The sequence below is a fragment of the Staurois parvus genome, unplaced genomic scaffold (assembly GCF_062004578.1).
Source record: "Staurois parvus isolate SC_StPar_1 unplaced genomic scaffold, SC_StPar_1.0 ptg000397l, whole genome shotgun sequence".
Classification (NCBI taxonomy): Eukaryota; Metazoa; Chordata; class Amphibia; order Anura; family Ranidae; genus Staurois; species Staurois parvus.
In genome coordinates this window covers 755,001-757,500 of record NW_028318193.1, presented here as the reverse complement: position 1 = coordinate 757,500, position 2,500 = coordinate 755,001, and the positions used below count along the sequence as shown (strand labels likewise).

At 43.0% G+C, this 2,500-nt stretch overlaps 1 protein-coding gene across 50 annotated transcripts in view; it reads left to right on the top strand.

Moving 5' to 3' along the window:
- The window catches only part of TRDN (triadin), a 974,263-nt gene that overhangs the window by 493,541 nt on the left and 478,222 nt on the right, over positions 1-2,500 (top strand). The gene's annotated exons all lie outside the window — the stretch shown is intronic.

Below are 2,500 nucleotides of genomic sequence, written 5' to 3'. Positions count from 1 at the left end.
TATGGGCAGTAACTCCTCACATAAATGAACAAAAATACATATGCTTTGTATGTGTTTGACAAAGCAGATCAATGTGCACTAATATTAATCATATCAGTCCATTAAAGTGGTGTTAAACTCAAAACTAAAAAGAAATGCTGTCAGCGGTAATGTCCACTGAGTTGCACATGCACAGCTCAGAATACATTTATGGCACCTGCTGTGACGTGATGTAGTGACTACCATGCACATGCATTGGAGTGATGTCATTGTGGCCTGGCCATTCAAGCAGCCAAATAAAGCAAACCCAGAAGGAAGATCTGAAGAAGATGGAAGTACCTGAGCACTGACAGTTCAGCACAGGAGGGCATTCTTTGAAAGGTAAGTCTGTCATAATGTGCTACTATGCAGTGCAATCTAGCACATTGTGGCACAAACATTGGGGGGACCAGTTAATAGACATTTTCAGAGTTTAATTTCACTTTACCTGTTACAGCTGCTATTTACAGCAGCTCAGTTGTGCAGAATCATATGGAAACTATCAAATATCTTCCCACTCGGATAATATTTAGGTACTGACATCCATTTCTAAACTGGCTAGAACCTCTGCTCAGAAACATCTTGGCATAAAATTCTAGGCAGAAACAGAGTTACAAATGGTTGACCCCCCCCCCCTGTATATTGAATGCTACCTGTATATTGAGTAGCGATGTGTAGGGATGAGACAAACTGCCCTGAATTGAGTTTGCAAACTTCAAAGATGTTCAGAAGCTGAAATTGAACCTCACTGAAATCAATGGGAGCCAAATCTGTAAAATTCAAAATGCCCATTTCTGGGTTTAATAGGCAGAGTGGGCACTGCCTGGGGGAACATGCACCAAAGCAGAAAAGTAAGCAAGTAAGTACATAAATAATTTCATTTGGCCAGGAGCATTGATTTTTTTTAAATGCTTGAATTGAAACATTAAAATTGTCAGATTCCTTAAAATAATATAATAAACATAGTATAATTTATATATATATGTATACACACACTGACCACTTTATTAGGTATGCCTTTTCAATTGCTTGGTAACACAAATTGGCTAATCAGCCAATCACATGGCAGCAATTCAATGCATTTAGGCATCTAGATGTGGTGAAGATGACTTGCTGAAGTTCAAACCGAGCATCAGAATGGGGAAGAAAGGGGATTTAATTGACTTTAAAGGTGGCATGGTTGTTGGTGCCAGATGGGCTGGTCTGAGTATTTAAAAAACAGTTGATCTACTGGGATTTTCACAAGCAACCATCTCTATGTAATGTACCTGGTGGTAGAACCTGAAGTGCAGAGGAAGGCCTCCCTTGCAGCTCTGGCTCAGGGACCCTGGCAGAGTAACAGGGAGCGCCGGAGCACAGAGGTGCACAAGTGCCTGGTAGGACTTCTGCGGATAGATGTTGACGTGCATCAGGAATGCAGGAGCAGCTGGGGGATGGCACACTGGCAGAAGTACAGGAGCAGCTGGCAGATGACACTCTGGCAGAGGTGCAGAGCAGACTGGCAGATGGCACACAGGCAGGAGCAGGATATTGGCAAGGATAAGCTGGTTCAGGTGCAGGAGCAGAGTAAGGCAAGGTCAGGCGGTCTGGTTTGGCAACTAACAGGCAGAGTAAGCATAAACAGCAGGCAGAAGAATAGTCAAAGGGCAGGCCAGGGGTCGGTACAGGCTGTATTCAAGCAGGGTCAATAACAGATCAGATCAGCAATGGAATCACAGGTAACAGGATGCACTGGTGCTCAAAAGTATTAGACCAAAGGGCACTAATAAAAGGCACTAGCCCAGCTTAAATAGTCACCTGGTGCCAATGCTCCATCGCACATGCGCACCTGTGTGTGCAATCACGAACGTGCATTTGCTAATTGGCCACAAGCAGGGCTAACAGGGGTTCTGTGCCTGCGCATAGATATGCGCATTCCCTGGCACTCTAGGGTTTACAGAGAGTGGTCCGAAAAAGAGAAAATATCTAATGAGCGGCAGTTGTGAGGAGAATGGGCAGACTGGTTTGAGATGATAGAAAGGCAACAGTAGCTCAAATAACCACTTCTTACAATCAAAGTATGCAGAGTACCATTTCTGAATGCAGAACACATCAAACCTTGAAACAGATGGGCTACAGCAGCAGAAAACCACACCGGGTAGCAATGTGTACCTAGTAAAGTGAACGGTGAGTGTGTGTGTGTGTATATATATATATACAGTATATATATATATATATATATATACACACTCACTAGTGTCTTTATTAGGTACACCTGTTCAATTGCTTGGTAACATAAACTGCTAATCAGCCAATCACATTGCAGCAACTCAATGCATTTAAGCATTTAGATGAAGACGACTTGCTGAAGTTCAAACCAAGCATCAGAATTGGGAAGAAAGGGGATTGAAGTGACTTTGAACGTGGCATGGTTGTTGGTGCCAGAAAGGCAGGTATGAGTATTTAAAAAACTGACCTACTGGGATTTTCACGCACAACCATC